Here is a 10132-nt window from a genome sequence, read left to right as displayed (position 1 = left end):
CATTATTTTTAGTACCTCATGCAAACACTCACAGCAGAAAGATAAAGAAATGTTCCAGAAGTCATTGAAATACCACTGAGGTTGATGATCAGTGTTCAAGCAAATAGGTAGGTGTAAGGTGATTACACAGATATGTATGAGTTCTTTCTTCACTTATGTCAATGGCATCAACAAGGCAGAACAGGCTGACATTTTCCTTTCTGGGTTTTGTTGTTGATGCATATGTTGGGTTGATACTGAGAGATGCCTCTGTTCTGCCAAAGCCAGAGCTGAGATAATGGTGGCTAGCTCAGGGCCTGGTGATGATCCTCCCCAGAGAGAATGGGGGTGCTGAGCTCTGAGCTGACTGGTGACTTTGGGCCTCATTGTGCCCTTTGTAAATTAGCAATAGTATTTTGTTTCCTAACTCAGCCACGTGCTGGGGAGACAAATGCACTCTTATGTTCTAAGCAGATCCAACCCTGCTGCAGTGCCAGGCTTTCCTCACTTCCACAGAAGTGTCCAGCCATAGCAGGCTAGAGATCCCTGAAAAGGTGATCCTTTCTGTTCAGTGTTTGCTGTTGCAGTTTGCTGTATTTGGCTTTCCTTCCAACAATTTCTTTTTTTTTTCCAGTTTGAAGGGTGCAACAAGGCATTTTCTAGGCTTGAGAACCTTAAGATTCACTTAAGGAGCCATACGGGTGAAAAGCCATATATTTGTCAGCACCCCGGCTGCCAGAAAGCCTTCAGCAACTCCAGTGACCGTGCAAAGCACCAGAGGACACACCTGGACACTGTAAGGAATCAAAAATAGCATTGTATTTGCCTGTGCGTTAAAATGTGTGCTCTTTTCTGATAGCTTGGTGGCAACAGGTAGCTCATAACAGTAGAAATAGGAGGGAGAAGGTTATACTAGGGCTTTTCAAATTGATAAAAAAGCCATAGCTCCATGGGCTTTACTAAAGGCAGAGAGAATGGCTTCCTCCATCGTGAGATGTAGGAAACCTGAAGTTGATATTGAAAGACACAAATGTGATAACAGCTGATATTCTCTGACAAACACTCAGTTGAACATTAAGTCTGGAGCATGTACCAGAAAGTCAACAGAGGAAGAATTTTCTGTATCTAAAACTTTTCATACTATAAATTGTTGCTTGTGAATCTGACACACAGCCAAGATTTGTTTAATAAATCTTTCACAACAAAAAAAAAGATCAGGTTTCATCAATGACAAGCAGTTTCCAGTGTGCAGAAGTCCAGAAGAATGAGAACACTGCCATTTCAAATAAAAAGGCTTTCACAAAACTTAAATGATGATTTTGGGATAGTTGAAAGCGTTGCTGATGTGTTGACCAGTTGCACAAGTGTGCTCTTAGAAATGCTTTGCAGAATGGCTAAATTATGAAATAGCTAGTTTTAGCAAACAATTGGACCTTCTGATCATTCAGTACTCTTTATTGTGGTTCTGCAGTTCATTGGAGGAGACAGGCTAGAACAGTCGGTTGTTAAAATTTTCATTTATTTACTGATTTAGATAATTTGGGTTTTATATCTTTTTAGAAAACTGAAAAGATGTTACAGGACTGGACTCTCTCTGAACTGGTGTTATTAGGAAAAAAAAAAAAAAAAGAGAGAGAGCCTAAGGTGCTTGTCTTATACTTCACAATAAAACATGTATTTTTGATACTTTATTATTCAGTGTTTGCGCTGGTTTTTGCTTGCTCTCTTTGTAATACAGTAAACTAACACTTTTTCTTGTTCTTTTTTTCTGAAGCGGATTCTTCTATAATCCTAAACAGTCTATCTGGGCCTTTACTGAAATTTCTTTACCTGATACACTAAAGAATGCTTATTACTGATTAAGTCAAAGATTACTCTGAGGGTGGAAGAATTGTGAGTATACCTAACAATATTCACTGCACTGATGTTAAATTTAAAAACAAAAACAAAAACAAAAACAAAAAAAACAGTGAAAGATACCATAGTGAAACATTTTCCTTTGCTTTTTCTTCTGAACAAACTTACTTTCCTCCTTTCGCTTTCTAATAAATTTCTGAGCCTTAAGCTTCTAATGATGTGCAACATTTTGATTTGTATTAATGTGATTTTCAGGCTCAAAAGGGGTTCTCATGAGTTAAAATAATCCACAATTTAACGCCTGCTTGTTTATCCCTTTTTTGTTTGTTTGTTTGTTTTTTGTTTTGGCTTAGAAACCTTATGCATGTCAGGTTCCAGGATGTACAAAACGATACACAGATCCAAGCTCACTCAGAAAACACGTGAAAGCACATTCTTCCAAAGACCAGCAAGTTAGGAAAAAGGTAAATTTTCTACTGTGTTAGCAGGTACAAGTAGTGTATGGAGAAGTCAGTGTTCTAATATTAGATTTGTGATTCATACTAAGTGCCTGCATTGATTTCAGACTGCTGATGAGAAAAACCATTAATGGAAGGTAATAAAATTACCATTCTTACACAGATCATAATTTTATCTTTGACTTTATGAGGCTGTCTGCTTTAATACTTTTTATTTGCTGATGTGATGATTTATTAGTAAACATACATAATGAGCAAAAACAAAACTGCTTTTTGAAAAATTTTTTTGTTGTTTTGACATCTGATTGATATATAATTTTATAAAATGCAAGTTTACACTGCCTGTCTCAAATGGAAGGATGGGCTTTAAGGATAGATGGGCAGTGTGTGATTCAAGCTGTAAATTATGTTTTTATTTGCCAAACACCTCCAAATATATCAAGATATTTCACAGTAAAAGGTCCCTTTGTATATCAGCTCTGAGTCGACAGTTATTTGTATGCAGAAGTGTATCTTTGAAGAGCTGAGCTCTGACCTAAGGGAATGATGTGGATTTTTTCTGAGCTTTTTTTTAAGTTATTATTATTATTATTATTAACTTACAGTAATCACTGTCACTATTTCATTACTTTAGATCACTGCAGAAAAGAAACATAAGCTTTCATTTTAAAGGGAAGTGATTGGATACAGGGAATAATTTCTTCTCAGAACGAGAGGTTAGAAGCCACTGTCCCTGGAAGTGTTCAGGGAAAGGGTAAATGTAGTATTTAGAGATATGGCTTAGTGAACAATATTGGTGATAGGTGAACAGTTGGGTTGGACTAGGTGATCACAGAATAACAAAATTGCAGGGGTTGGAAGGAACCTCAAGAGGTCATAGAGTCCAACCACGCTGTTAAAACATTTAATCTATAATAGGTTGCACAGGTAGGTGTCCAGACACGACTTGAATATCTTCATAGAAGGAGACTCCATAACCTATCTATGCAACCGGTTTCAGTACTATGTCACCCTTACTATAAGGTGAGTGGCAGTGACCCTCATCTTAGGGATATTTTCAAACCTTAACAATTCTGTAATTCTATGATCCTATAACTCTGTCACCTGATAACAGGGTGACTTGTGTGAATTGGTATAGGAACAGATAAACCTTTGAGACAGTACCCCATATTAAATGAGTTCTCGTTTAAAATTTTTAAACTTAATGTACAGCTTATTCATGGTGAGTAGTAAAATGTGTTATGTTGTACAGCATAGTAAAAGTTAAACAGATCTAAGTACTAATTTTTTATTCAATTGTTTGTTTTGCCTAAGAAGCAAGACCTGACAGCAGAGAACTGAATTTCAGCTTGTGGGAAACTGTCCTGTAGTATTAAAAAGGAGAGGCCTCTGAATTTAGGGGTGCCCACTCTTGAATTAGAGAATTATTAGAGAATTTTGAAGGCTGCAGTGAGGTCTCTCTGATGCCTTCTTTTCTTCAGACTGGACAAGTCTGTCTCCCTCATCCTTCCTTTCTAGGAGAGCAGTTACAGCCCTCTATCTCTGTGGACCTTTGCAGGCCCTTTCCAACAAGTCCACATCTTTCTTGGGCTGAGGGCGCCAGACCTGGACATAGTACTCCAGATGGGGTCTCACAAGGGCAGAATAAAGAGAGATAATCTCTTCCCTCACCTTGCTGGCCACTCCTCTTCTGAGGCATCCCAGGATATATTTGGCCGCTTTGGGCTGCAGACACACACTGCTGGTTCACATCAACATTTTCATCCACCAGAATCCCCACGTCCTCATTATGCTGTTTCTTTAACTGGAAGTGAAGTAATATGTTATCTCCTGCCTTTAAAGATGTCAGTTTTTAACAGTTTGTGGAATTTTGTCTTTAATGTTTCATTCACTAGGTGTTTTTGTTTATTTACCTTTCTCTATTTGTGCTCAACAGCTTAAATCTGGACTTTTCTACTACTTGATTTGATCTCTGTGGTCACATTTTAGCCTTAAAATTGCTTATTTTTACAGCCCTCTTTAATAAGGATTTATCTCTGCAAATGGTTGCCTGAGATACATTAATATATGGAAAGGCAAATAAGTCAAACCTACAAAAAATAAAAACTGCCCCAAAGAATAAACTGTGTGGCATCAATCAAGCCAGATACTTGAATTGTGGGTAAAGTTTGCCACATACAATGTTTACAAGACACAGTATATTTACTGGACGGTTGAGAACTTATAATTGCTAACTCATATCATACTTCAGTATTTAAAATATTTTCTGGCAGTAATAATAATAAAAAAGTAAGAAACAATACACCTTTTTAGGCAGAATTAAGATTATTTATGACTTTAATTAAAAGTAAAAATTGGCTTAGCGTCAGAAAAGTCTCTAAAACATGTGAATTCATCAAAAATAACCATAAAAATTCCAACATGATAAAGGCACTGTGAAATAATAGTTCCAACCCTGGGATCTACTCTGTTGAAAAGAAGGAAACCCTTTGCTGTCACACCTCGTTAGTCATGGACTCATTTAATATATTGTTCCTCACTGCTTTTTAATCCTCCTTATAACCTCCCCCTACACGCTAGGTGACATTATTTTGGTGTTCTAAGTTGCTGGCTCTCCAAGACTCTGTGCAAATGTGTCTTTGATGTTGTATAATCTTAAAATAGCAGGATAAAATATGTTCACAACAGAAGAGACAGCTGCTTGCTGTATTAAGCTCTAGTTACATAGTTTTTAGCCCAGATTTTTGAAGTCTGTCTTCAAAGCTCCAAACGTTTCCTTGGCCTTTTAAGACCTGACCAAAAGATGCATGTGATACAGACATATATATATATTTGCACTATTTTAAGCAGTACAAGTTTATGACTTACCATGTAAGGCAAAAGTGCCTTTTCTGCAACTCTTGTAAGGCAGCTGCTGTTTCCCTTCTTTTCCCAAACTGTGATTTCTAGCCATCCACCAAGTTTATTCATCAGTGAGTTTCTCCAGCTAATGGTATAGAATTGTATACTCTGAGGACATTCTGGCACAAATACATTTAACTTGTGTGTTTTAGTAGACAGTACAATAAAATTCCATTTACTAAAGGACATCAGTTAAGTGAAAGGAGATGTCATCTCTACTTAAAAAAAAAAAAAAAAAGTATAATTTGTAAAATTATTTATAAACCTGAGGATAAGCATATTTATAAATACTGGGAACAGATGCTTAAAATGTCTGGTAAAGCACATTAGGTATGATCACAGAATCACAGAACAGTAGTCAAGATCATGTCGAAACCTGCTGCTAAAGCAGATTCCAAGAGAAGGTTGAACAGGTAGGCAATCCAGCAGGCTTTGAATACCTCTGGAGAAGGTGACTTTACAACCTCTCTGGACAGCTAATCCCAGTACTCTGTCACCCTCAAAGGAATGACATCTTCATCTTTTCCATTTTGGGTTTGTTACCCTTTGTCCTCTCAGCATCACTGAAAAGACTACAGCCCCATCTACTTCATTCTCATCCTTTAGATACTTACAATCACTGATGAGATCTCCTTTAAGTTTTCCCTGGACTAAACAGATTGTTCTCTCAGCCTTTCCCCGTAAGGGAGGTGCTCAAGGCCCCTAATCATCTTTGTATCCCTTCACTGAACTCCTTCTACGTGATCGCTGTCTTTCTTGAACTGAGGTGCCCAGAACCAAATGCAGTACTCTAGATGTGGCCTCACCAGGGCAGAGCAGAGTGAGAGGATCACCTCCCTCAACCAACATCATCTCCTAACCTGTACTGATGCATATGATTATTCCTCCCCAGGTGTTGGACCCTACACTTGCTCTTGTAGAACCTGATCAGATTCCTCTCCACCTGACTCTACAGCCATCCAGGTCTTGTTGAAGGGCAGAACAGCCTTTCAGTGTGTCAGCCACTCCTCCCGGCTTTGTGTCATCAGCATCATTCAGGTCACTGATCAAGATGTTGAAAAAGAATGTTCTCAGCACCAACCCCCAGAGAACATCACTAGTTAAAGAGGTTCAACTAGACTATGTACTACTGATCACAACTTTCTGAACTCTGCTTGTCAGCCATTTCTCAGTCCACCCCAGTAACCTCTATGTACAATAATACTCAGTCCCTACTCTTAAAATATTTTGTTGATTTAAAAAGCAGCACTTCTTATTTTTAAAATTAAAAATTGCTGACATTATCTGGAGTTCGTATTCTCTTGTAGAAGACTGAGGAAAACTTTTCAACAGGGAGCAGTCAGTGACAGAAAACTAGACAGCACTCAAAGTGAGAGCTAAAGGGATACCGATCAGAACATGAATGTACAGCACGAATCTGGGCTACAATCAATTTAAAAAACTGTTCTCTTAGCCATTTTCTGCTTTCAACTCTGGAAGAACAGCAAACTTAAAAGATTTTAGTTTTTTAATTGGACAGTTACCATGTAGGTCCATATATTGGAAGCCAAAGGCCATGTGAGTTTCAAAAGGATTAAGGTATTTCTGTGAATAATGAGAATACCCGTGGTTCTAAAGATAGAGTTAAAAAAATGAAAACAAGGTTTGCAAGGGATCTTTGCTCTGCTATCATAACAAGTTTTGAATAATTTTGTTTCTAGAGTCACCCAGTGACATCTTTAAGTAATTAGAAAAATATGTCACAAGTAAACCTACTTTCAGTTGATTTCACTTTGTGTTTTCAGCTAACAGCAAGTAATCTGTCAGCGACTATGCTGAATTTGAACAAAATGAATCCATTGATTTTTTAGTTGGTATGAATTTTTACTGAAATTAGTGAAATTATAAAGCATGACCATTAACAAGATTCAGAGCCTGTACTACTAGTTATGCAGTGATTTAAAACCAATATGAAAGGCTGGATTGTGCTGGATGTGGTATAGCTACCACATCACTAAGGAACAAAGAGGACTCAGGAAACAGAGATCTATGCAGAGAAGACTTGCACTTCAAGCTTGATTCATTTCTATCAAATAAAGTCCTTTTTTTGTACAGATTGATCAGTTATGTAATGCTTGTGGAGAGCTGTCACAACATTCTCCCAGCAAAGAAGGTTTTCTACAAGATTTTCTCCCGGGACATCTGATTGGAAGAAAATCTTTTCAGCTGTTACTGCACTGGGGAAGGGAAAAGGCAATCAGGATTTCTTTAATCCTGCTGTTTTTCATGCATGATTTCTTGCATTTTTCATTTGTTACTCTTTGAAAAACAGATCAGCAAGCAATGGCTGGAAAATTTCAGAATACTTTTCCTAATTACAATAAAGAAAAAAAATTACATGGTGTACTGCTTGGATGAGGATGCAGACTATTACACCTCAGCTGTGTGTGCTCCAGCTTTGGTCTATGTTAGAGGCTAATGGAGTAGAGCAGTCTACATTTCTTGTGGAACATATTAGAAGTAAGGAAATAAGTGCCTAGATCATCTGGCCAAAGCATTTGCCAGAATTGCCTTGCAAAATGGCCTGACCAGTGGTGCCATCCAAATAGGGCGTGCTTTACAGATGTGATCTTGCACAGCTAGTAATGGTCTTGCAGATTTTGCTCTTCTGCCACCGTGTAATATCCTTATTTCTAAAAGAGAATGTTAAGTCAGTGGGCTCAGGTGAACCTCATGAAATAGCACCATATGGTCAGATAGTATGTTAGCAAATAAATACATGAATCTCCAAGCACAATAATACAGAGTTGTTGATTCTTACAGTTCTGTATACTTCATGATTGTTCATTATTTGCATTGTTTTAGAGTAGAATCCATCTTTTTTCATTGTGCGTATGTGTTGGTTTTATGGTACTTTACTACACTTCATTGAAGCTACTAGTTTGTTGTAAGTTATTGGAATAAACAACATTTTATGACAGAATTTAAATGTAATGGTAAACAAAAATAGAAAACAAAACTGATGTTTTGTGGTTCTCTTTTGCTAATATTTTTTATTTAATTTTGCAATATATTTCCTTTCATTCAATTTCCTTCATTTTTCAGTGTTTAAGCTTGTTTTATTTCTAAACCAAGTAAGTCCTTTTCTCTTTCTAAATAATTGATGAGGAAAGGAGACTTAGAACATTATATGACTGGAATGTCAGCAGGGTGTTAGAGCGTTAAGGTAGTTACTTGCAACATTGCTCATTCTGTGACTGTATTAATGTGGAGAAACTTCTCTGTCTATGAACACCTGCCTTCTGGAGAGCAAAAAGCATCTGGTCCTACAGCTTGAGTCAAGTAACCTTCTTCATCTTTCAGATTTCAGTTGCTCTTTTTGAATCTTTTTGAATTTCACTGCTAAAAGTGCACAAGGGAGAGAATGGAGAGAAGGGGAGGTAAATCTATTTTCTTGCTTTTAATAAGAATAAGAATAGTTTCCCTTATTTGCTCTCTATGAAGGCAATTTAAAAGATGTCATTAATTCAAAAAGAAGAGCATTCAAGGCTAAGGTTGAGTGAGCAGCACCTGTGGCAACTAGGAGACCATTCTACAGAAAAATAAATAAATAAATAAATATCAGAAAAGAGTGTTTTAATCCTCATCTTTAATCCCTTTACTTCCTGCTTTCAAAATGGAATTTAAATCAGGTGCCGCAGAGTGCAGCAGTTTCTTCTGAACGGGATGCTGGCAAAAAAAAAAAAAAAAAGGATTAGGAATGAGCAGTGGTGTTTAAGGAATTTATCCACACAGTTGATTGAAAAACTTTGGAAACCAAAAGTGACCAATTCTTTTTAGCACAGTCACTGCAAAACACAGACCTTGAAAGCAGTGGAGAACTTTCTGTGGCTGTGGCTGTTTCCCTAGGTGCTGTAGCTGGTTAAGCAAGTTATACTTTGCAAGTAGGTTCTGTCCTACTAGCCAGTAGTTACCTTTGTCCTCCTAGTACTTCTTGAAAATTGGAGTCACAGTTGTTTTCCTGCAGTCCTCAAGTACTTCTCCCAGTTACCACAATCAAGTAAAACTACAGAATCACCTGGCAATCATATCTGTTGGCTCTTCCAGAACTCCTGGGGGTATTCTATCAGGGCCTGTCAACTTGTGTATGTCAAGAGTTGGTTCAGCCTGATGTTAACATATGTTATTTAACATCACAGTGCTTCCCCGCAACTGATTTCTACCATGAATTTATAGTCCCATGAGCTCTGGTAGTACATACTGGAAACTGTACCGGAAAGAAGTACTCAATACATTTATGACATACCAAACACTTGCAATGGCTATCAGTGCATACCAAGAGCATTTGTTGTTCTTTAGGTTGTAGTTATTTGCCCCAGTGGTGACCCAAATCCCCATCAAGTCTTTAAGAGAATCCTTATTGTCTTTCTTCCAGGCTGAATGTCTATCCTTGCAATGCAGATTTTACATTAATGAAAGTGGGTCCTGGATTGCTGTCCTGTATTAGGATCCATCTGGGGATCCATACTACTACTCCTGAAGCAATAGTTGAGTTATATACTAGCTTCATTGGCATTCCCTACATGAAGAGAGCCTGCATCTGCACATTTGTTTCCTCCTTATGGTTCAGAGTTCTGCCCCATCTGCTGACAGTTATTTGTGAGGCTGCACAGTTAAAAACAAACAAACAAACAGACAAAACAGTCAAATAAAAAACACAGCAGTCCCCAACAATAAATGGGAAACTATAAAGATTTTGTAATTTAAGATTGCCAATCCAGCCAGTGCAATATGTTAACATCTAGCAAAAAAAAAAAACAAACAGAAGACTGCGTGTGTACTCAGAAGCTCATTGGAAGGGGATGAAACTGTACAGAGAAGTTTGTAAGGATTCTTTGAAGAGTGAAAATCATATGCTTTAAGGTCTAAAAACTTGGACCTTAAAAGAGTAAAGCTAC

General features: G+C 37.5%; 1 protein-coding gene across 1 annotated transcript in view; it reads left to right on the top strand.

Moving 5' to 3' along the window:
- Positions 1-619: 619 nt before the first annotated feature.
- Positions 620-10132, top strand: part of LOC107306098 (zinc finger protein GLIS3-like) — a 44246-nt gene continuing 34733 nt past the window's right edge. Inside the window, exons 1-2 of the mRNA XM_015848920.2 lie at positions 620-775; positions 2190-2300. The gene's annotated coding sequence lies outside the window, so the exon portion shown is untranslated. The remainder of the gene's footprint in view (positions 776-2189; positions 2301-10132) is intronic.

This window comes from Coturnix japonica, chromosome Z (assembly GCF_001577835.2).
Source record: "Coturnix japonica isolate 7356 chromosome Z, Coturnix japonica 2.1, whole genome shotgun sequence".
NCBI classification, from domain to species: domain Eukaryota; kingdom Metazoa; phylum Chordata; class Aves; order Galliformes; family Phasianidae; genus Coturnix; species Coturnix japonica.
This window is presented reverse-complemented; position numbering and strand designations above follow the sequence as displayed.